At 38.9% G+C, this 25,296-nt stretch overlaps 1 pseudogene; it reads right to left on the bottom strand.

The window, feature by feature from the left end:
- Window positions 1-201: 201 nt before the first annotated feature.
- LOC147442204 (uncharacterized) lies at window positions 202-24,472 on the bottom strand (annotated as a pseudogene).
- Between the last annotated feature and the right edge of the window lie 824 nt (window positions 24,473-25,296).

The raw sequence follows: 25,296 nt of genomic DNA, 5'->3' as shown, positions 1-25,296 counted from the left end.
CGAAGCAAAGTAGTGGTGAGAAGCAGGAGATTGGAGATCTTGAGAAAGGTCACTCAGGAGAGGAGAGTTGATGATTTTGTACTGCATGTGCCCACCATGAGTGAGGCCGAAGTTGTGGCCGCTCATCTTATAGGAACCATTCCCTGTAGCTTGCACAATTGCCCAAGCATGATGTACTTGCTTCTCGCATCGAACGAGCTCTCAGGTTCCATCCTTATAGAGCTTGGTAAGCTTACTCATCTCAAGGTTTTCCTTCTCTGGGGCAACATGCTGAAGGGAGCTATCCCAGCTACCCTTGGCAATTGCACGCAGCTCGGCATGCTTCACATCTATGAGATTTAATTGACACAACAAAAGGCAATGGCGGCCCATATGCAGCTAGTATTATGAATGGCAATGGCTCGTGGTCCAGCTCATCGACAAGCTAGACTCTCGAGGCTACTAAAGGTTTTACCCAAAACTTTAGTACTCAATCACAATGTTCTCATCGATTATCAGCTCATAGAGTTGGTCCACGCTACCCTAGTCAATCGTTGCCCTCAGCCCCACCTCTGCACATGCTTCTCTGTCAGCTATTGCCGATAGCCTTGCCCAGTACACTTATAATCGACGCATTCCATTCCACCCTAAAATTGTTATTGCTTTGAGAAGCCTAGCCCGTCACTCAACTTCAACGCCTACATCTAGCGCTACCATGACATTTGCACTCCATGCTTTGCTCTATTAGCTACGTCAACACAAGGAATGTGCCTCAAGTTAAGGTGCACCGCACGTACCTCAATATTGCCCAATTTTTTAGCGTTTCCCGATTCCTACTCAAAGCATTAGATCCCGAGGCTTGTTTCAAATCATCTTGGTTCCTCCTTCGGACACCTTTTCCCTCATGTGCTCCTTCTACTCACCAAGTTTCGCCCTCCATTATACTACACACAAGCTGCAATGTAGCGAAGGAGGAGGGATAGCCATGTCCGACGCTTGGGTGCTCACCAACTTCACCAGCCTGCCAAGTGCCAATGGTCGTTCCTCCTTCATTGCCGACCACCTCATCAAGTCCGCCTTCCACAAGCAGGCCACGCTACTATACGCCATCAACCTCAGCGAGCGCATGCCACCCATCATCAAGATGATGGACTCGTACTTCATGATTGACAATATCCTGCACATAAGAATATTTGTATAGTCAAATAAGCAATCCACTAATAGGGTCAATATTCTTGTTTATCCAAGAAATCAAACCATCATTAATGATTGAATTATATGCATGTTGAGCACAAACATAAACCTAACATGTCATTAGAAGCAAAAGTCTTTAAAAACAAGAAGTTGGACAACCTTTGCACTCAGAGGAGTGCATTCATAAACCTAGCACATCTTTTGTTGCAACAAAAATCTACAAAGTACTATAAGAGATAGATGTTGAATGTCTTTTGCACTCAAAGGAGTGCAGCCCTTTACTGCTATCTTCCTCATGTCTATGAGCCATGATGAGATAAGTTTAATCATCGTACGGCTGTTAGGACTCTTTGAATCCTTGCAAAAGCTATAAAAACTCTTGTCTTTCTTCTTCAAATGCACATAGGTCTTCCTGAGGGAAGAGTACATATCATGTACACTCTTTTTTTGCATGTAGACTAACACAATGGTTTCCATATCCTGCTCACTATAGGAATGCACCTATGCCAACAAATATGCAATTCCTATAAGATGGAGCTTTAATTATAGCGACATTAAATGTGCAAAAAAAAAAACCACACGTTAGTACATTTTACGTACATTCAATATCTCATCACCACCGTTCTTTGCATTGTTTACACGCTTGCATGCGACCTAGTATCAAGATTAGTACAACAAGCCTAGTCATAATATGTTCAAACTTATTCAATGCCAATTATAGAGTATAATTATCTTGTATCTTATCTTTTGAAGACGAGGTTTTGCGAGAATGATCAAGCTTGCAAAGCGACTTCATTTTCTCGCTCATCTACCCAAAAAAAACATAAACTATGAGATGGAAACAACTCGTATTTTAGCTTCTACCTGACACATAAAAGGATAAGCACATAACTGTATGTCTACCTTCCTCTTGCTAGAGGTCTTTTTTGCACATGAGAGTTCCTAAAATAAGACAATCGATTACCCCTTTTATGTGACTATGCAACCAAAGACATTGGAACATAACAATCTAAATAATCTTAAACATTTCCAGCATAATTCTGAGTAAAAATACCTCATAACATTTAGGGACTTCATTCAAAGAGGAAAGATCTTTATTTTCTTAGACCGTCTTAAGTTGACCAGTGTGTAAAAGTTTTGTATATGACAATGATAAATCACCATTCAATGCATCCACATCCTGTAACTCCAAATTTACACAACTTCCCATAGCATGAAACACTTAAGAGTATACATGATGACACACCTCTCATTAGTAAATTTTGGAGGTCATTTGGAGGCCTTATTGAAGAGAGAGAAGAGAAGGCGCAACCAATGAGCAAAACCTTATGTAATGTAGGAATGCAATATGGAAAATATCACAAATATGAAAGAAATAATTTTAAAATATTGTGATTTGTCCCATTTTCGTAAGGTAACTTCCTCGTCTCACAAAGTAGGGTTCAGTGCCAGTAGCCATCAAGTTGCTGAGACATGACTACTAATTGATAGCTAGCTCTCTCCCTTTATTAAAAGATATCCGCTCCCTTTATGAAAGGCTTTCAAAACTCATTCTCCCTCCATTATAGCTATGGCTTCATCTTCTTCCCGCCCAAGGAGTTCTAGAGATTGCTCTACATTGTCCACAACTAACCTCACTATTAGTGTGCCAAGAAGACCATGTAGTAGCATAAGCACTATCTCAATCTCAAACTCTCTCACTACAGATAATAGGTGGCAAGAGTAGAGGATAAGCAAAGGTCCTTGTGTTCTTATGCAGCCAAGAAGGAGAAAGAGCTCGAAGGCAAAAAATATGTTTCGTTCTGCATGGAAAGCAAGAGTCCTGGATTTCAAAGTCGAGGTTAGTAAGAAGACTGTGAAAGAGGTCTCTGTTCAACATGTTTTCACTCACTCTGATGTGATTTCTAACGGCAGTGATGTCTCCATGGTGCAAAATCAACGGTGCAACTGTGAGTTAATTATTTAGCACTCCTCTATAAATGGTATCTTACATTCCAAATGCGAATTTGTTTTTTTATTCTTTTATTACAGATATTTAATTAGTTTATATAGATGTTTATATTTATTTCTATTCTTTTACATTCACAGATGTTTATCCTTCCTCATGCGAGGAATGGGAGCCAATGGAGTGCATTATAGGTCTCATCTCTGTGACCCATGCTCATATTGGGGTCTTGCAGTATGCAGACAGAACTAGCAAAAGCCTTACAAACGATGGTATTTTCTTCTATGACCATTTCTACCAACTCAATCAAAGGAATCAAAGAGGAGTGTTGGTGAAGGTTTCACCACCAACCAATTGGAACTCCGTGGATTGGCCCATTCCCGACACAACAATGAGTGAGGCATTGAGGAGCGGGCTCTATAAGGATGTTCGGAGGTCTCTTCAAAACTCTGTACCCACTAAATTGGTGAAACTTGAAAATTTCTATCTTGTTGGCCTCTTTGTTGAGTTATTTCATACCTGCAATGTACATGTTGCTAAAACAATGTTGCTTTGCAAATCATTTGATTCCCTCTTGTGTGACAAGCTTCTTGATCGAGGGTGGTATGTGAAAGAAACAGATGGCATATGTTGTGCGATTTCTCTTGACACTTTCATTGTCAAGTATATTCTTGCAACATAGACACTAATAATCTCCTTTTGGTATAAGCGTTCTCACCTTGTTGAAGGTTGCTATGTGCCTATGGATCAAGAGGTAGCAAGTTTGGCAAGCAATGCTGTCATAGACATGGAAGTGGTGGACAAAGACCTAAATCTTATGATAGTAATTACAATAAGGCAGCAAGGCAATCTTTTGCAACTTTGTCATGACATAGTGGTGGAGATTACCGACATTGAATCTGTAAACTTTTATTTCGTGTTGGGCGGATGAAGAGTAATGCAACGAAGGGAGAAGCATTTTTTGTGTGGAGATCTTTCTCACCGTATTCAAACTGTGCTCGGCCCATGTAATCTAGCCCGAATGGCTTCAACAAAATGTAACTTTTTTGACTAGTTTGATCTTAATATCAAGTGTTGCTCACATCTCTCTCTCTCTCTCTCTCTCTCAAAATAGGTACAACCAATCATTATGAAGTGTATTTCCAAGTACAAACTGTGGGCTACGCAAGCAGCTTACATATAGTTGCTGCAAATATGGGTGCCTACTATTAATTGTGTATTAAGAGCTCTCTCTCTCTCTCTCTAAGTATTTGCAACACATAGACAGGTAGACAATATCAATATAGTGTTTAAACCATGAGTTACTAAGTACTTTTTTAAGTACAAATTCCGATCTGCTCAATGGGCTTAAGTACATTCCTTGTAGGTATGGGACCAAAATGTTCTCTAGGTAAAAATCGTGAAGATGTCCTTCAAATGAAAGTGGGAAAATAGTAGTGTCGGATGGATTAGGTAAACCCTTATGTGGTGTGTCATCAATCAACAAAGTATTGAGAGCATCATAAGGCACATTGATATGTTCAAAGGGCTTGTAGAAAAGTTGTACATGAGGTCTAGTTGGGTGGAAATGTCCCGCAATGGTAATACAATTTCTTTGACTATACACAAAATAAATCTGATCTCTGAATTTCAGCGAAACTGCAAACTATGGAAACAAGAGAATTCAAGTTTTGGGATTGCACTAAAGACCAGATAGCAACCCTAAACCGTGGAATCAAAAAATTCAAAAATTCCTTTGTGCCTGGTCGAATTACTACTCTGAGATTTCTCAACCAGAAACTACGTAAATTGGAGATCTCTGTAGGTACATTGTACGGCTGTCGTAGCAGTAACAATCCATTGAGATCCAAAATAATTAGTCTCTGCAATCATTGTGTGCATACATATAAGTAATTAGAAACAAAAAAAAGTATATTATTTAAGTACAATGGATATTACTGGAACAACCATATCGACTTGAAACAAGAGTCCATACTAGTCATGTCTAATGTTGACATTCTATTTTTGAGTGTCCATGTTCCCTTCTGTGTTGCCAAAGGTATCCACCTCTTGTGGTTGTGCAATATAGGACTCTTTTGTTTCCATGTATGAATGGTTAACTTGTTGTGTTGTCCGTTCCTGGCTTTGATTTGCAACATTGGCCTCCTCCTCTACATGGCCTAGACACTCTGTATCTTCTCTCGGCTCTGAAGAGGTCTTGACATTAGCAATTACTGGAGCTTGGACTACCTCATATTTGATCATGTGCCTCCTCTTGTGCCACAATAATAGGCGCTCCCTTATCCTCCTCTACTTGGCGTAGACCCTCTGTTGCATTCCTCGGCTCTTAAGAGCATTTTACATCAGCATTTTCAAGAGCTTAGTCTACTTCACATTGATTAGCTCCAACTTTCGTTTCAGTCGCTCGAACTGCAAAGCAAACAAGTGTCTGTTTCTGTTCTTCTAATATTGGGTCAATTTTAGGGATTCATTTTCCAGTGGTGGAAACTGGCTTGACTTCCTCATCACCGGTCATTGCTAAAGTTATTGTATGATCATCCACAAAACTGTCTTCTGCATCTAAAACTCTAGGAGTTGAAATAGATCGTAGATCTTGAATAATTGATGTGTGATACCTTTGTAAATATTCCAAAGTATAATTTTCCACATCATTCTGTAAAATTAGGTTAACTTGTGATCAATACTTCAATTAATAATAGCACCAAGCTGGTCCAAACCATAGCACGGAAATACCTTAGACATAAATGGATTCAAAGAAAAAAAACGTTGTAGTATGTACTCTGCATGGAGAAGACATCACCAACCACAAGAATTTCGATCTGTTTAATTAGGCACTTCCACAACTTTAAAGGTTGCCTTGTAGAGTTCATGATTTCCACAAAGCCTTCCATAGACGTGAAGTAATGTTTTTACACATCTATGAACAGTGAAAGTTATTTGTTATTAACAATATTGAGGCCATCATCCATAGCCTAAATAAACACTCAAGATTATATCAACACTCACACTCTTATCTCTAAATGTGTTCCTTGTATGGAGTTGATTGTCCATACCACTTGTTTGTCCAGTTCAATGCATACAAGGCTCCAATAATTATTTGATTCGTATGGAAACACCAGAGTTGTGATGTGAAGCATTGGATAGTGGACAAACCATCTCTCCAATGTGCCATGAGGAGTGTTTTTTATTCAGAGTAGCACAAACAAATGTGGATCTAAAACATGTATTCCAGTATGGGTTTGTTGAGGGAGTTGGCTCTTTATGTAGCTACAATCAATAACAAGGATTTAATTAGTGACCAAATACAAAAGTAAAGGATCTTAAAGGTAGAGAAGGGCTTTTCATTTAGGCATAAATAAACAGTAGAGTCTGTAATTTGTACATTGGGATCTTTCAAAATCCCAATATCAACAGAATCTAGAGCTAATTGCCGAGTATCATCAGCAAGGGGAATGGTTGCTAACAGTCCTTCTTTCATGGAATATAAAATATCGTTGTTTCTTTCATTTAAGTATGTGGTGACTAGCCCATAATTTCTCCTCTGTGCCTCTTCATCAACAACAACAATCTGTATCTTCTTTAATTTGTCTGCTTCCAGGTAACGTCTTTCTTCTTGCTCAGCTCTCGCTCTGCTGTTCACATCATGAGTAACCTCATGAATCTTAACCCCATGCTCCCGTCGGCCTGCTGGTATTAGCAATATATCCTTCAGCTTAGAGTCAATAAACTCATTAGGGATCGGAGCTTATCGTATCCCCAACGTACTCTCTTGAGTGTCTCACAGTCCTTGTCCATTATTGTGACCCGGTGAGCATAAGCAGCAACAATGGTGGTATCATTAAAGTACTCTAGTAAAAAATCTTCTGCTGCATCTTGATCTTTCCTTCTTACTAGCAGACCTTCCACATGCTTTCTTTGCAAGCCCTCGTCCTTTCCCTACCTTCCTTGTTGTTTCCTTTATTCTTGCCATTCCACTATAAGAGAAAAATGCAAGGGATCTCTCTCTCTCTCTCTCTCTCTCTCTCTCTTTGTGTGGATCACGACGTGCGGGCTCAAAATTGAAAAGGGAACATAGCCTATCGCCCGTCCTGTTCCAATTCTTGTATTCTCTCTCTCTCTCTCTCTCTCTCTCTCTCTCTCTCTCTCTCTCTCTCTCTCTCTCTCTCTCTCTCTCTCTCTCTCTCTCTCTCTCTCTCTCTCTCTTTGTGTGGATCACGGCAGGTGGGGTCAAATTTGAGAAGTGAACATAGCCTATCATGCGTCGTGTTCCAATTCTTGTATTATCTCTCCCTCTCTCTCTCTCTCTCTCTCTCTCTCTCTCTCTCTCTCTCTCTCTCTCTCTCTCTCTCTCTTCTACATTAACAAACACTCTGGGAAGTATCAAATACAAAGTAAATTACCAAATAAAAGCTTTTACAATATATTGTTGTACAAGCTTTTGATATTGTGGATCACGGCACGCGTCAGAGCTTTTCAAAGGATTTTTTCGACTAAAGCGCGCCTTGATCCTCAGAGAAATTCTATATTTCAAATGTCTTATCTCCTGCAACTATTTCTCTCTGTATATATGTCTATCTTCCATATCATTCTAATCTAAACTAGCTTAGCTTACATGATCACTATGTCTAAATTCTGACAGAGTTTTAAACAACAAGCTAGTCAGGTCATAATACCTCTCTTGGTGGATCAAAGCGGTTTAAAATGAGTATATGAGGTGGATTCCCCTAAGTGTTTCTTTCAATGGGTTGAAAACGCTTGAAGGAGTTTGTTTGACATTAGTAGCTCTTCACTCTGTGTCTTAGACAATAGATCAGTTGTGCGCCTTGGTTTCAATGGTCATCTTGGATGATGCAAATCTCTTTGGTTAGGTCTCTCTCTCTCTCCCCCTCTCTCTCTTTCTCTCTCTCTATTTCTCTCTATCTCTCTCTCATCATGAATCCAAGTGTGCACTTGTTACCATACATAGTACCCGTATTTTTTGATTGTAGAAAAATCTTTATTGTGGTCGTACAAGCCATTTATTGCATGTCTTGCTAACACGTGTAGAATATTATTCGGCGTGCTTCGTGAATAATGCTAACGATAATGTCTATTATTGTATGCAAAGGAGGTGGAGAGAGAGAGAGAGAGAGAGAGAGAGAGAGAGAGAGAGAGAGAGAGAGAGAGAGAGAGAGAGAGAGAGTAACTTAGTAAAGGAGAGAGCTGCTACCTCAACCCGTTCCTAGACGCGAGGAGAGAAATCATTTGCTGAAGCAAGTACAGACATCGAGAGAGAGAGAGATAGAGGCTAGAGAGAGAGAGGGACAGAGAGAGAGAGACAAAGAGAGAGAAAGGGTTAAAAAGGCCACTGCCTCCTTCAAGGTGCAAGAATCAGAAGCGTGAAGACCAAGAGCAACGTTCCCAGCCCTGAATCTCTATTCCAAGAGCAATATCTAGTCCTGGCAAAGGTAAATGCAATCTCTTCACGCCTATTTAGTCAATAGTTTAGTTGTGTCTTGCTACAAAATATGAAAGGAAATTTAACATTGAATCTAACAAAATTGGATCACGACGCACCAGTAGTTTTGTGGAGTTTCATTTATGTACTCCGCACGTTGTGATCCACTTTTTATAGTGTACAAGGTTTTTTTTCTAGAGTATAAAATTCTTTGATGTTTTAGTAGCTATTATTGTGTAAAAAGCAGGTATTGTATTATAAATATGTATATGATTATTAATTACTGCTTGCTTTTGGTGCTTTCCTTTGATTGCCGTTTCTAGATCAGGCATGAAAATTGCAGGAGGCCTTACCTTGCCCGAATGATTGGCTTTTGCTCTTCACAACTATAGAGCAATTTTGCATTTGATCAATCATTATCCAGGGCAAAATTTTATGGACTCTTCACACAAACCATCAAAAGATGCACATATGCTAACCACGGCGTGCCAGTATTTTTATGGAGTTTTGTTTATGTACTCCGCGCGCCGTGATGCACTTGATTGGGTTTTTTCTCTTCACAACTATAGAGCAATTTTGCATTTGACCAATCATTATGCATGGCAAAAGTTTAGTGACCCTTCACACAAACCATCAAAAGATGCACATATGCTAATCATCTTGTGTTATTGTCTATATGATCAGTAGGAAATAATTGTGAGATACCTAGCTATTGTTTGTTGAAAACTTATATGATCATGTGGTGCTCTTCTTTTTATTTATGTTTGAAGAAACTTATATTTCTCAGTATGAAATAAATGCCAGGATTAAGATCTCATAGGAGGAAGAGGCAAAAAATAGATCCCGAGTGCATCGTTGGTCAAAGAAACGTTTCGAGAAGACTTCCGCAGTTGTTGAAGAAGCTTCAATGAAGAGGAATATAAACCTCACAGAACCCATTGATATATCTGGTGCAAAGCCTACCATGAGTTTGGAGAAGCTTGATACTGATCCATCTGTCAAAATGGAGTCCCCTTCTACTCCAAAATTTACTTTATTGAACTCACTTAAGAGAGAGGTGGATTTTTCAGCACCTACTTTGCAGAGTGCCCAATTTGATGTGTTGCAACAATCCAGAAGAAAAAGGAGGCAATTATTTATGAAGACCCTACAGTGATTGATGAAAGGCTTTTAGATTTTGCAGTTTCTTTTGGGGCTGGTGATAAGTTTGACTTGGTCTCTTGCATTTTTAATGCTCCATTTAATCTTGATGTGTTTATAGCTGAACAGAGTGAAAACTTGAAGCTGGAACGAGAGAAGTTTGAGCTTCATATTCAAAAGGGAAGGGTTAATGTTGGTGAAATGGTGGTAGTCCATTTAAAAGACTGTGATACTAAAAGACAGTCTTACAAAAAGTACAATCAGCTGCCTCTTATTATAGACCCCATTGGTGCAGCTTACATGAACAGGAGTGCAAGCTGGTTCAAGAATCCTTTGGATTTCTAATATTTTTAAATGGATTACTTACAAGTCTTATGAAAGATCCTTAGGAGTTCATGGAGGAACACAATATACCAGTAGATGAAAAAGAGGAAAAGGATGAGGAATACATTGAAGTGGCGGAGATAGAGGAGTCCATTGATCTTGAAGAAGAAGCAAAAGAGGTGAAACCAAGAAAACTTCTCTCAGTGAAAACCTCAGACATCAAGTTACCTCTAGATGTGTCACGTTTCAATGAGTGGCAAGCCACCTTAATGCTACCAAGAGTACTAGAGTTTAAATTTGGAGATAGATCATAGATTTTCCTTCATGATAGACAAATTATTTTTTGTTTGCGGGAGAACTTTGCATTGGCCAGTATCTCCAAGTATCAAGAGAAGAGGAATGAATTTGTTTCAGATGACAGTAGTGATGACGAGGCAATGGACATCTCCAGTAACTCACTGGACTGCCTTAAATTGTGCTTTGAAAAGGCAAAAAAGTATAAAGAAAGCCTTCCTGATGAAGCCACATTTCAAACTATTCGAAATAATCTCAAACCATCGACTAGTAATCAAGATATGGAGGATTGGTTTAAGCGACTAGCACAGGAGTCAACCTATGGAAGAATGACCTTTTTTTGCAAGATGAGAGTTTCATGGTATAACATCCTGCCCCCCCCCCCCCCCCCCCCCCCCGCCCCCAAATATCTCTCTCTCTCTCTCTCTCTCACACACACACACACACACACACACACACACACACACTTATTTTGTTCGCAGTCATGGATTGCTGAAAAGGACAATTTTCTTCATTGTTGAAGAAGACAGTTCTGTGGCAGGGATGCATCTCTAGGACAATATCGTCGTAGTCCATGTGAGGCACCCATCCTAATCTTCCACAACGGAATGTCACAAGAGGGGAATATTGCAACCTATGCTTTCAAGACATTATCTTCCTTCTTAGATGGTCCAGTGCTGCCAAAAAATGCAGACAAAGTTATCCTCGTCGACAAGGTTTTTGAGAGAGAATTTTTGGTTACTCACCATGATATACTGCGGGACCTGCATCATATTACTACACATACACAGCAATGGCATTATCTTTAGGAAAAGATAACCCTACTGAACTCTTAGAGTATGGCAAACATTTAATGATCAGATAAAAGGACAAGGTTCCAAATGATATTTGCAAATCATCAAAAGCTTGAAATAGTTGTGGTATGTATTGAATTCAATTCTACAGGCATTTGTTGTACATCCGATCATCTAAACCTTAATTCACTTGTTCTGTTGAGATGTAGAGAGAAAGAGAGAGAGACGAGACAAGAGACACACCATATACGCTCCCAAAGACTGATTCATATTGAGGACAAGATACAAATATATAGGTGAGACCAAGTTGAGTAGAGTGAGCTATACATAGCTCCAACAGCCCCACTCAAACAAAGGTCTCTAGCTTTGGATGAAAAAACCCTTGGGGAGTTCAAGGGAAAAACCCAAGCCCCTATACAATGTGAAAATATGAACCAGCGATGATGATGTGAAAGTGAATTGTGCATCTATGTACAAATATTCAAGTGACTTAACAAATCACAATGTGCAAATGTGGAGTGTGCATAGTGCATGGTACCTAAAACATTACAATGTCATACGTACAAAGCTATTACAATAGCAAAGAAGCTAATCTAGAAAGAGTGAGGCCGAAGCAACTCCAAGCTCCGAGCGCAAGAGGATGAAACGTGACTCGTTGAGGCCTTTGGTCAAAATGTCTGCAATCATCTGGTCACTTGGACAGTGTTCAACCATAATGGTTCCTTTGCGTACTTCATAGCTGACATAATGATAACGGACAACAATGTGCTTTGACTTATTATGTTGAACATAGTCTTTTGCAAGACTATTAGCACTTTGGTTGTCACACCGCAAGGGTGTGCTAGAAAGAGGAGAGTGACCAATATCAACCAGCATTTTTCGAATCCAAATCAACTCGCGAGCTACAAGTGATGCCGCAACATATTCTGACTCAGTCGTAGAAACTGCAACACATATTCTGACTCAGTCGTAGAAACAGCAACACAACGTTGTTTCTTGCTGGTCCAAGAAACAAGACAACCATTTATAAAGAAGCAATTTCCACTAGTAGATCGCATAGATAAATGTGAGCTTGCCCAGTCTGCATCTGTGTAACCCAAAAGAGAAAGAGATTGCATAGAATCCGATGTGAGTTATCGTCGATAGACTAAACCAAAATCTGCAGTGCCTTTCAATTATTTCAATACACTCTTTGCAACAGACCAATGCTTAACACTAGGTTGGTAACCTAACAGGACATAAAAGTGTCCTTTCAGGGTTTTGAAAAAAACCTCCAAAACCATAGTAGATCCACTCATTCTGTAAAATCCTTTCATGAGGTTATAGTTCAAGGCCTACTACACATGGAAAAAATAAGAAACTTGTAAAATTTCTCATCTTTTGGTCAAACCAAGCCTCCAAAGTTAATGGACCGGTACATTTTCATCAAAACAGTCATTTCTTACGTTTTGTTGCATTAAAATAAGATTAGGGATTTTTGTAGGACTTGAGATAAATTCCCTAGTTAACTTCAATGGGTTGGTGATCATAACATATGATTGCTTCTCACTCACTATTTTTTGTTTTTCCAAAAGAAATAGATACAAAAAAGTTAAATTTTTACCATTCTGCAAACCTATCATCAAAGTTTCTATAGCCACGCTCAATACAAATAATATATACATGTTTTCGTAGTTCCCTATTGTCCTTTAGGTTCATAAGGAGCCATGGAGCATGTCAAAAGAATAATACATCTTTTACCAAGGGGAATCTTGGGGACAAAGATGAAGTGCTAAATACAGCAAACATGAAAAAACTGGGTTCAACATTATGAGTTGTAGAATCCCATAGAAACTATTCAATATCTATCCAAATTTGATCCTATAACTAGATATGGTTACTACCTACATGCATGTAGTTGGAACAAGAAACTAACAATATTGAAAAAGCTATACTTGATGTACTAGAATGTTTCATTTTCTTCTATAATTGAAAAAATCAACCATCGTTGTCTACTATTCAAAATAGGGTATTAGGTGCCCCAAAACTCAAGGAATATTATCTTTATGTCACAATATGCGACATAGAAAATCAAAACTACATTTGGATATCATGAAAGCCACCAAAAAAATCATAGAAGAGCTAAAATTGGCTAAAAAACAGGATTTCACATTTTTTGTAATTTGGTCATAACTTACAACTTTAACATTTATTTCTACCTAGAAGCATCAGGACATGTTGAGGACTACTAAAGATAGTTCTCTAGCATTATAGAACTCACAAACATGAATTCTAGAGTGGTATAGTTGCAAAAAGTTGAAAAAAGCGAAAAACAGGACCCGTTTTTTCACACAGTTTAGGTTGTGAAATGTTGTGCAAGGACAAGGTTAAAGATCAAATTGATATTCCAAAAAAATGTCGAGTTTTTTTCAGCTCATGAGACAACTTTCTAGATAGATAGCACCTCAAAATCCATTTTGAAACTCTTGACATAATTCAAGGAATATGGTCACTTAACAGGACATAAAAGTGTCCCAGGACATAAAAGTGTCCCATTACCAACCTAGTGTTAAGAGAAGGACATGCAAGATGTTGTCCAAGATAATTAGGAGCAAACAAAATATCAGGACGAGTGTTCATGCCAACAAACTGAAGACGTCCAATCAAGTTAGCATAAGGTTGATTTGTGACAAGTTGACCGCCATTGTCAGAAGTGTTCTTCGTAGAGCTCGTAAGACAAGGTGTGTTGGCTGAATGTGCAGATTTCGTACCAAATTCCTGAATAGTATCTGCAATAAACTTTGATTGTCGAAGGAATAAAATACCTTTTGTACGGTTTCGTTGGATTTGAATGCCAAGACACGAGTGAATCTCTCCAAGATCCACCATATCAAATGCAGAAGACAATAAATTTTTCACTTGCTGAAGAAATCCCAAATCATTGGAAATAAGGATGGTATCATCCACATAAAGAGCAAGAATCACAAAACTGCTACCTTGGCGTTTTATGTATAAGTTGGGGTCTGAAGAGCAAGAGATGAATCCTTTAGAGGTGAGAAAAAGATCAAATTTTGTATACCAGGCTCGTGAAGCTTGTTTGAGACCATATAGTGCCTTATGGAGTTGAGCAACAAGGCCTTCTTTACCTGGAATAACAAACCCTTCTGGTTGTTCCATATAAATTTCCTCTTCCAAGTCACCATTAAGAAAAGCAGTTCGCACATCCATTTGATGAGCTTCTAAATCAAATTGAACAGCAAATGCCAATAAAACTCGAACACTTGTAATGCGAACAACTGGTGAAAAAGTCTCTTGATAATCAACACCAGCTACTTGGGAGTAACCTTTTGCAACTAAACGCGCCTTGAACTTGTCAAAAGATCCATCTGCTTTTACTTTTGTCTTATACACCCACTTACATTTAATAGTTGTACGACCAGGAGGTAATTCAGTTAGTATCCATGTACCTTTAGAGATAAGAGAATCGTACTCTACTTCCATAGCCTCTTGCCATTGATCCTTTTGTGGTGAAGAGATAGCTTCATCATAAGTAACGGGATCTTCAGAAGTAGAAAAAGCATTATCAGCAATATCGTCATCATAAACATGACATGAGCCATGTTCAAAATCAATAGGCAGATCAACAAAAATATCAATATCATCGTTGGCAACATTCGAAATGGATGGTTGTGAAGAGAAAAGTTGCTCTACAGGAAGAGTTTCATCTTCTGAAAGAAATGGAAAAGCCTAAAGCAATGATTTGGTATCATCAGAATCATCCATGGACCATGAGCCTCTCATAAGCTGTTTGTTAAAAGTAGCATCACGATTCACAATTACTTTCTTGGAGGAAGGGTCATAGAATTTGTAGCCTTTGGAAGTGTCAGAATATCCAATAAAAATAAGTTAAAGACCAGGAGCATCAAGCTTTGTTCGTGTTTCTTTGGGAACATGAATATAAGCAATACATCCAAAGGTTCGAAAATGAGAAACAAAAGGAATGTCACCTGTCCATGCTGTGATGGGTATCTTACCAAAGGGTGCAATAATAGGAAGATGATTCTGAATAAATAATGCTGTCAAAGTTGCTTCAGCGCTAGCCCAGAAAACACGAGATAATCCAGAATGAATCAGCATACATCTTACAGCATTGAGAATAGTGCAATTCTTTCGTTCAGCAACGCCGTTCTGTTGGGAAGAATATGGAATAGTGTGTTCATGATGAATTCCACTGTCAGCACAGTAACTCACAAACTCTCGAGAAACATATTCGCCTCCATTGTCACTACGAAGCTTCTTAAGGCGACGACCAGTTTGAAGTTCCGTAGCCTTGTGGAATTGTTTGAAAACAGATAAGGCTTCAGATTTTTTTCTAAGTAGAAATACAGTCGTATACCTTGAGAAATCATCAATGAAAGTAATGAAGTAGCGATATTGTGATCTCGAAGAAGGTAGAGGTCCACATATATCAGTATGAACAAGATCCAATATGTCATGAGAATGAGTTGTATTTGAAAGAGGAAAGGCTTTACGATGTGTTTTCCAAGAGCACAAAATTCACAAATTCCCATATGGGGATGGGCTTGAAGATCCATGCTATGAACAAGATCACGACGTTGAAGATCAAGGAGTTTTGAGAAATCAGCATGAACAAAACGGTGATGCCATACTTTGCAATCATGATCACCTGGAGCAGTGACAACATTTGCTACAACATCGTTGAGAGAGAGTTTAAACAAATTACCGTTTCGAGGAGCAGTGGCTATAGTCTGTCCATCTTTCTCAATTCGGCATTTGGTATGATCAAATCCAACAAACAGACCAAAATCAACAAGTCTAGCAGCTGAAAGAAGATTACGTTGAAGATCTGGTACATGTAATACTCCTCGCAAAACTCGAGTGGAAGAAGATAAGGTACCAATATATAAGTCTCCAATACCCTTTACTTCACAAGTAGTATCATCAGCAAGATAAAAAACACGTTGAACTGGTAGTGGATGATAGTTATGGAGTCACTTAAACTGATATGTCATATTTCTTGTAGCACCAGAATCGACAATAAAAAGTGATCCATCACGTACATGAAGTATTCTGTCTGGAGCAACTGAACATACGACGCAGTTTGTTTCTTGTACAATGTTGTTTTGATGTTCAATAGCATATGCTCTATTCCGATCTGTGTCAAATCGACGCTTATAGCACATATGAGTGGGATGATTAGATCGTCCACAATATTCACAAGAAGAAGAACAAGAGTCTCTAAATAAACGTGGTTGTTTCGTGGTAATATTGTGTTCTTCATCATATTGACGTGCCCAACAATCATCTTCAGTATGGTCATTTCTGTTGCAGTAAGAACATTGCTTATTAGGAAATTTGAGACAAGAGAAAATATTACCGCGACGGCCACCTTTGCGGTTTTCTCGTTGAAATGGACGTCTTCGAGCATAAAAAGCACGTTCCATCTGTTGTGACTCAGTCTCCTCTTGTAAAATCATAGCTGTATCGTGACCAGCATTACGACGTTCTTGACGTTGAGAGTATTCAATTAAAGACATGCAGGCTTGGTCGAAATCAAGACGATCTTTATTAGAGAGAATAGTAACAATGTTATCATAAGAAGAGTCCTTCACCGTATCAAGGAGAAGTGTAATCAGTTGCTTTTGTGGAACAGGATCACCGGCAGCAGCAAGTTGATTAATAATAGATTTGAAAGATTCAATATGTCCCATCATGGCAGTACCAACTTCATATTGTAACTTGTTAAGCAACCCTCTCAAATAAAGTATTTCTGTAACAGATTTTTACTGAAAGTTTGCAATAAGGTACTTCCATACGTCGTGGGAAGTAGGCAGTTCATACATATCAAGCAAAAGAGAATCAGTAAGAGCAGAAACAATATACCGACGAGCTGCTTTATCACGTCGTTGCCAATCCGTATACGCAACATTCCAATCTTGAAATATAGGTCCTTTAGTGATAAGTACGTTATCATTATCCGTATCAACAGGCTGAGGCGGACAAATACGATTTCCAAGAACAACATCAGAGAGTTCATCGCCTTCAAGAATTAACATCTTTGCTTTCCAGCCTAGAAATCCTTGACCTTGGAAAGGAGGAACAGAACGCTATCCAGAAGGAAATCCGTTGACGAGAATATTCATAGCCATATCTTGTTGCGAGAAGACGTATAAGATAAGATCGCAGAATCTGCACACCATATATGGTGAAGGCCGCAATTGAGAATGAGAGAAATATGAGGACTGCATTCTGTCAACGATAAACGCAAGAAGGATGCTCAAGGAACGTCCAAAGATGTGAGAGACGTCACCCAAAAAAACGCAGGGTAAAGGAGACGTTAATAATAAAAGAGTCCTCAAAATAGAGTGGCATGAGACACAAGATTGACGGCCACAATACGAATAGCAAAAAGATAAATCTTCTCGAAACAGTTAACACCAAAATAAGAAAAACGATCACGGATGCTTCACGAAGAAGTAGGACGAAGAAAGCTGCCTCAAGCTCAATTGCAGTAAAAACAGCATAACTTTTTACTGCGAACTCTGATTGACGCGAATCTAGAACTCAAATCGAAGAGCTCGAGGAGACGAACAAGTTTTGGATGAAAAATGCCATTGCGCTATGCTCCATCGCGCTTTTTCCGTTTCTCCAAATTTTGAGCAGAACACCCTCAAAAATTGAGATGAAGTTCAGGGTGTCATCAACAAGAAAACGTAATCAACGATTAGATTGATTAGCAATAAACGCCACACAAAACACTAATCATATTTTTCTTAACAAAAAACAATCATAGTTAACAAGAATCAACGCTCAAAAATAAAATTTGTAGTAATTTTGAATCTTACATACGAATCACATACACATACTGTTTTGTTACCATGAATTGAATCGGCACGTGATCCTTACCGCTCTGATACCATGTTGAGATGTAGAGAGAAAGAGAGAGAGATGAGACAACAGACACACCATATACGCTCCCAAAGACTGATTCATATTGAGGACAAGATACAAATATATAGGTGAGACCAAGTTGAGTAGAGTGATCCATATATAGCTCCAACATGTTCCACCAATGATTGACATATTACATTGTCTCTCTCCACCTCATTTGAATTTCAAGAGCACTTGAGTTGTTGAATGTGTCTGCTCGCTTTCTTTTTTGAACTTACAATTTTCTGATTGCCTGTACAGTTACTGAAGAGGACAATACTTTCTTTTGTTGCATGCGGTGAATGATTCTGCGATAAACCACTGAAATAACTCCTTCAAAGTGTTTGACTTATTTCGAGAGCCTCCATGTTGTGTGTGTCTGAAGTAGGTATTTCCAGCCATGTAATGAGACTTCTCCAAGCCCTGGGTGTTCCATATACTTGGATTCCCATACTTTTGGATGAAGTATGACAAATGATTAAAAATAATGTGCTGCAAAACGAGAAATTTGTTTAGAAATTTAAACACAAACTTAGTATTTTGACTATCTCAGGTGCTTTGAAGTTACTATGTAATGGGTGATTTGAGTGTCAGTCCATGCTGTCTTGAAGGATTTTTTCAGTAGTAGCTGAAGGTTCTGTTTAAACATGCTGAGATTATCCTACGACCAATCATCATTCTTGCACATTTGAAATAACGTGTCAATGGAACACCACACATCACCCTTTGCATTGCGAGTTGCTGGCTCTTGGTCTTTCATGACTAAATGAAGTTTCTTCCAGTGCATATACTCAACTTTGCTAATGTAGGTAGAGTGATATACTCTCCCTCGCTTTGTTAGCTTTACATCTTTCATACCTTGAGGTTTAGATAGAAAACAGTGTGCCTTGACCCCACCAATGGATGGTTTGCAGGGTACATCTTTCTCATTGGCTGATCTTTTTTCATTTGCTGGATTTTCACATTGCCTCCATGTAGACCAATATCTAGAAAAACTAGCTCCAAAGCCTCTAGAGCGACCTGTCGTTCAACTAACTTTTTGATTTTCCAAGCAAAACCAATGTACAGATATACCAACTTCTCTACAATTGGCAAAGACCATGCACTGTACAAATATAGACATTAGCAAGTGGTATATCCAGAATTGGTTGAAAATTAGAGTCTTGATTGTGACGAGTAGGAGCCTTTCTCCACCACTTTGGGTCCATCACCTTTGTAGACTCCATGCAATATAAGCATGGAGACTTTGCCATGGCACCCATTCCATAGTTATACATACACTTCAGTGTTTTGAGATCATTTGTAAGACACCATTGAACTTGAAAGTCTCCTCTCCCATTTACAACCAGTACCTCTCCTCGATTCATTTGCCTATCAATGATATCTGGAATAGGGGTTTGATGGAACGTCCAAAATAAAATGTCATAGTCTTCTTTCTTTACCTGCAAGATTAATCCTTATGAGATACAAAAAATGAATCTAAATATAGGTACAATAAAGAGCTTGCTAGAGCTGCAAAATTGGAAATAACTAGATTACCTGAATGCACCAAGCCACCATATGTTTGTTTCTGATTGAACCCTGAAGTATGAACGATCATCAGTGGGACATTTGGAAAGAGCCCTATTCATTAATGTAATTGTAACTCGCTCTAGCTTCTTCTCTTTAAGCATCTCACACTCATCTAGCTTCAAAACAAAATGTAGAACTCCACTTGTCTCTTCGAATGTGATATTGTAGAACTCTACCATTCTAGTTTGCAACAAAGTCAGGTCTATGAAGATATTGTTGTACTCATCATAAGTGATAGTAGTTCCCTATGAGCTATAGATATCTTGAATATGAAATAGACATCCAATGAAGTCGGTCTGTTCATTATTGAGCTGGAGTCTTTCCCTCCAAACACTTGCAGCTATTGGTAAAATTTTAGATTTTATTCCCTTCTTCAAAACATGGAAGAGACAGACTCTTGAATAGCTAAGTAACCTCTTTTACTAACACCAAAGGAGTCCAATGTACCCAGTATTTGCTTGGCAGGCATTACAAATGAATTTGTCAACGACATCCCATTGCAGAACCTTAAACTTTTTGTCATGCATTATATCCTTTGCAAGACCACTAGTTATCAATGACTTTAACTACTTTCCTACATTGGCCTTCAGGTCTATGTTCTCTTTGTTTGGATAGATAGAGTCTCTACAAAGAAAGCATAACTAACATAATCAAAAACTTAGATTAGTTTAAATTAATTAGAGAGTTTACAAAGCTCATCTTAATGCTTGGATTCTTTTCTTAAGGCCGCTAGAACCTACCTTCAACGTTTCAAGATTCCGTAGTTTCTTCTTTCGCACACGAGTGTCTAACGTAGTCTCTTTGTTTTGTAATGTCCGTACCTTTGCTTGCAAGGCCTGTGATTCTTGTGTGCGCTGCACTATAGTCTTTTGGTTCTCATAATGCAAGTTAGAAAGTCTCTGAATCTCATCTTCTTGGTGCTTCACCATGTCTTTATGCTGTTTAGAGCTTTACAGTAGCCAAGCAATCCATTCTCTCCATTATCTGCAAAGGTCAATAAGTTAGTGGGATTTGAAAATGCAGGGAAAGAATTGGTCATGGGACTCAATGGATAGAGTGAGAATTTTGTCCAAATATCTAAGTGTTTTGCTCCCTCTGCTTTGAGTCTCTCTGTCAGGTGTCACTTTGATGTTGGGTTTACCTCGCTTACACAGTGGTGTATATTGGGGATCCAGGTCAATGTGTAGATGATAAAGGAGTCTTATAAGGAGAACATTTGTGGGGGTGGAAGAAAAAGCCATGTATGCAACTGTGCAAGAAAGGGAGGATTTCTTTGAGGTCAACGCACAAACAGTGAGAGAGTAAGGAGAGAGCAAGTTTGGAAGGATACGTCTTTTTTCCTTTAGTCATACATTCCACGTACGGAAAACTCTCTCCAATTATACGATGTTCATTAAATGCAACTGAAAACGATTTATTCTTCAATCATCACGGCCATTATGACGTTGTGGCAAGAATCTACTTGTAAGTACACTTTTTGAATGGTTATTCCAAGTTTACAATTGCTTTTACCACACCTATTTTCTAGAGAGAGAAAGTCAAAATTCTATTTTTCTTAAAAGGCTCTCCAAATGACCTCCGAAATTTCCTAATGTCTTCGTGGATTTGAAGGCTATCAAAGCTCTTCATTTTCATTAAGAATTTGTCAAGAAAGACAAATTACTTAAAAGAATAATGCAAATAATATATAAAGGAAGACCTCATAACAAAAGTGAATAGAACTTATCTTCACCAAGCCATCATAGAGTGTGTACTCTTGCTTTCCTTTATCAACATCCTCATGCTATTTAAAAGTCAAAAGACAACTTCATCTACATACACTAAACTGAAAGTGAACAAGTTGTTAGCAATAGTACCTCAATTTGAACGTCACTTTCTTGTGTCCTCTCAGTATCTTCCGATAATGTAATGTCACCCAACTACAATGATCGAAAGAAAACTCAGCTAAATTGATCAGGCTTGCCAGAAAACATGCTCATATTTAAATAAAAGTGATTACCCCTTGTTGAGACAACACATTGTTTTCTTCCTCTTTGAGATTGACATTGTTTTCTTCCCTTGAAAAAACTTCCTGCTTAAGCAACAACATCAAGAAGTCTAATCTACCTTATTTGAACTAAAGAAGATAGGTACAAAGAGCTTATTGGATTTACCTTGGTTTTTTTGTACTTTTTCTTTGATTGCTTTGTGGCCACCACCCACTTATATATGTTTTCGACGTGCCACTTATAGGTAGCCCCACAAAAAACCATTGGCTTGATCTTGGAATAATTCATATGGATGATTTCTATAATTTCATCTTTGCCCTTTTGATTATGACATAAGTCAGAGGACAAAGAGACATTACGGAACCATGACGCACAATGCAATAATTATCAAGCATTATAGCATGATAATGAGGTGGGAACTTCTTTTTTAGAAGCTCTTTCCCATAAATCTTGTTTGGATCTCTTTTCCTTTTGGTGGACAGAAAATATCATCATATGGCGGAACTCTAACACTTACAATATCAGAACTCGATGGTATTCCTAAACAAGTTTATTTTATGAAGATCAGCATGTCTCCATTAATTAAAAATCTTATCAAATTTACATAAAGCATTAATGAAATTTATCATCTTCATTTTTAGGGGAATCAAGATGATCTAATGACACTATTACATTACAACCACTTTGATTTTCTGCTCAAAACATTAAGATAAGACCCCTCAACATCTTAGAAGAGTTTACAAAATAGATCCCTTATACCAAAATGTAAGTATTAGAATAAATATGTACCTTGTCTACACTTTTGTACACTCTTTGATTTTGATACCATGGCCTCTAAGAACTCCAACATTTGTGGGTTATTCACCATAGCTTCAAAGTTCTCCAAGGTGATTCTAGCCATGGTCGAGCTATACAACGAAACAGACACTTTAAAATAAAGCTATGAAGAAAAAACTAGAGTGCTTCGTTATCTGCATTTGTATTGAATTGGAGTCCGAGGTAAGAGAAAACAAAACTTTTGAATCTCGCTATGTACTAACAAAGTAATTAGAACCTAGAAGGGAAAAGCCATGAGGGAGAGAGAGACACTGGGGGGGGGTGGCGAGAGAGAGAGAGAGAGAGAGAGAGAGAGAGAGAGAGAGAGAGAGAGAGAGAGAGAGAGATTATGCTTTGTTTTCTATAAATCCTATGACCCGAAGTTATACATGGTTTTGTGTTTACAACGCGATGATCTTGAATCTTCTTGTGTAAGTGTGATTGTGTTATTTGAAGATTCAACAAGAGTATATATCCCTAAAAAAGAAAATGGATGGAGAGAGAGAGAGAGAGAGAGAGAGAGAGAGAGAGAGAGAGAGAGAGAGAGAGAGATCTTGATACCTTTCATGCCTGCAAGTTTGGCATGCAATGGTTCTTGATTAATTTGTGGTTAATAGTTTTTGCAGACTCCACCCAAAGCTGCTTCATATGGTGATCTCGTCATGAATTCTCTCAACCATGTGGATTTCTTGCATAAGGCAACAAGGTTAGAAGGTGCAAGTATAGGCGATTTGAATTTGAAGACAACTCTTACCTTCCCATCCATGAGTGACATTGTCCAAGATATGACATTTCAAATTTACATGTCCATGAGCGCACCACCCAGCAAGACATGGCTTTGCAAAAGCCGCTGCCTTAGAATCTCGTCATGAATCAGCTTCGTAGATTTGATTGTGGCACAAGCTTTAATACGTAAACATATGTCACTGCATTTGGTGAAACACACTCACATTGTATCTGCTCAAAGACAATATAGAGCAAATCGACCTTGTCTTTCAGGGGTTTACCTCGCAAAAAAACACAAGGATGGTTAGAGTTTTATCGAGCTCGATGTTTGTAATCATACAAGATGTTAATGTTATTAATTGTTTGTTGTCCCATTTGTATGATTCGGAAAAAAGAAAACATGCAAGTCTCCTTGCATGGGAGAGTTTGCACAGTCCTCCCCAATTTTTATAATACGAGGGAACGTACCATTCCCAAGGAAACACGCCATTTTCAGTGAGTTCATTAACTGCATTCTCAGTGTCAAAAATCATGAAATAGTAATGGTTACTCACCATACGATAGATTGACTATCGTCGAGGCATGCAGGTTGCATTTAAGCTTCCGTATAACAGCACTGTTCGAAACAAACATGATAGTTGAGGCGGAGTGGACATTGCAAAGTTTGAAGTTGCGTTACCAAGCTTTGGTATGGAAGCGCCAAGAGGGATCTTTTTACAGTGGTAGAGGACCATTTTGAGTGCGTAGGTGTATACTAGTTTTGAGCACAGTAGGTGCATACTGGAGACGGGGTGGGCTTTTCCTTAGTATTTGGTTAAAACACCCCATAGCCTTTTGCATCTACTGAAAAAAATCGAGAGCTTCCTATCTTGCTCCTGTCGCGTGTATCTCGCAGTCAATGGACCCCAAGAGAGGCATTCGAGACCGGAAGCTCCTTAGGCACGTTTTGTGCTTTTTGAAGTGCACCACAGTTAGCATACGTATCAACCAAGGCATTGCCAAGCAAGACAATTTTTTGCAACAACCCTTGACTAACAATATCATAGTGAATTTTCAAGCCCGTATTGGCATCTTGCGTATAGCCACATGCCTTCAAGATGCATGAGTATGTGATTGCAGCTGGAGAGAGGCCGTCGCTTTGAGTCCGCTGAAAACAGCTGAGAGCTTTCTGACCGTGCTCCTGTTGTGTGTGAGGCACTCGCTTCGCATCTGCTAAAAACAGCCTAGAGCTTTCGAGCCCAGCTTTCATTGCGCACTTCCCACAATTAGTGCTGGCATTCCAAACACGAAGCTCTTGAAGCAAATTTTTTCCTTTGACAAACGCACAACACATATCGACCAAGACAGTATCAAGCACGGCATATTTTTTGACAATGTAATTTTTATGCCCATATCAGCATCTTGCGTAAAACGACATGACTTTAAGATACTTGTGTAGGTAATTGGACTTTGAAAGTTCTGGCCCTGCTCTTGTTGCGCAATCCCGCAATTAGTGCAATCCTTGGAGGAGGTGACATTCCAAACAGGAAGCTCCTCCTACACTTTTTGTGCTTTCTCAAGCACACCACATTTGGCATACATATCAACCAAGAGAGAGCCAATCACAACACCTTTTGCAACAGCCTCTGACTAACAATATATTCCCACAATCAGTGCCTTACAAGAGCCGACATTCCGGACAGCAAGCTCCTCAAGCACTTTTTATGCTTTCTCAAGCGCACCATATTTGCCATGCATATCGAGCAAGATAGTGCTTCCTTACCACACGATACCGCTAAAACTGATGTGAATTTTTGTGTTTTTCCAAGCGCATCATATTTGGCATGCATATCGAGCAAGATAGTACCAAGCATGACCACTTTTTTCAACAGTCTCTGACTTACTGTGAAGTTTATTGCCCATATCAGCGTCTTGTGTGCAGCCACATGCCTTCAAGATGCACGCATAGGTGATTGCATCTGGACAGAGGTCCTCGCTTTACATTCGCTGAAAACAGCCTAGAGCTTTCTTTCCCTGCTCTTGTTGTGTGTGTCCCGCAATCAGTTTTCATGCCGTTCCGAGTAGTAAGCTCCTCGAGCACCTGTCAAAAACAGCCTAGAGACTGGGCATATCCTGCAATTCATGCATCCCAAAAGACGTCATCCCGCACCACATTTG

Source organism: Adiantum capillus-veneris, chromosome 14, assembly GCF_014529385.1.
Source record: "Adiantum capillus-veneris isolate H3 chromosome 14, ASM1452938v2, whole genome shotgun sequence".
Taxonomy (NCBI): domain Eukaryota; kingdom Viridiplantae; phylum Streptophyta; class Polypodiopsida; order Polypodiales; family Pteridaceae; genus Adiantum; species Adiantum capillus-veneris.
Note: the sequence above shows the minus strand (reverse complement) of the source record. Positions and strands in the feature narration are given on the sequence as shown.